Here is an 881-nt window from a genome sequence, read left to right as displayed (position 1 = left end):
TCTTTATCAAATGGGCAACTCCAATTCACTAGTTCTGGAATACGGTATGTGCATTTATGCAGCATTCCATGCTCGTCATGGAAAGAAGATAAGAACAGACATTAGATAATAATAAAGTGTGTTAACTGTATACTGAAGTTTAAATTACAAAAAAAGGTTTAGAATTAGCGCAAGCATTGTGGGAGCTAGAATGAATGCAAATGATATGTTATTATAGTATTTGCACATATAAATAAATGAATTAATATACATAACAATCTGAACATAAAGTATGTTAATTTGCGTAAATTACATAAAAGATATCACAGTTTCGCAAGTAGGTAAAGCACATCACGAACATATATCAATATAACATAGAAAGGCCTGGAGAAAAGGTATAGAATATGCAGTTCAAGGTCAAGATAACTAAGTTGGTAAGTTTAAGGAGGAAAATCCAAAATAGTTTTTCAACAATGTGTTCATACTAAAAGGATGAACGGCAAAAGGAATAAAAAAGATTGTTGACTATTAAATTCTAGCTTAGAATGTTACATTTAATTTCTGTTTTTGTCCCCGTAACTGGCATCATAATCATGAGAGAGTTCATGAGGAAATGTTACTTTTGCAGGGATTCTTCTTCCATTGTTACTTCTATTGTTACTGATATTACTTTAGCTATTATCAATCTACATTTCCTTCTATTGACATTTCTATTGGTAAAACGTTGCTTTTGGTAATGTTATTGCAGTTACAGGATGTACATATTAACCAAGTTTTATTTGACAAGTGAATTTGAATAAATGTGTTTATTAAGAATGAACCTAATTTTTGTATATAAAACGAATGAACGTCAGCTTGAATTACCGTTACAATCGGCCTACACAAAAAATACATTTATCCGA

The sequence above is a fragment of the Penaeus monodon genome, chromosome 29 (assembly GCF_015228065.2).
Source record: "Penaeus monodon isolate SGIC_2016 chromosome 29, NSTDA_Pmon_1, whole genome shotgun sequence".
Classification (NCBI taxonomy): Eukaryota; Metazoa; Arthropoda; class Malacostraca; order Decapoda; family Penaeidae; genus Penaeus; species Penaeus monodon.
The sequence above is the reverse complement of the archived record's forward strand: the minus strand, read 5'-3'. Positions refer to the sequence as shown.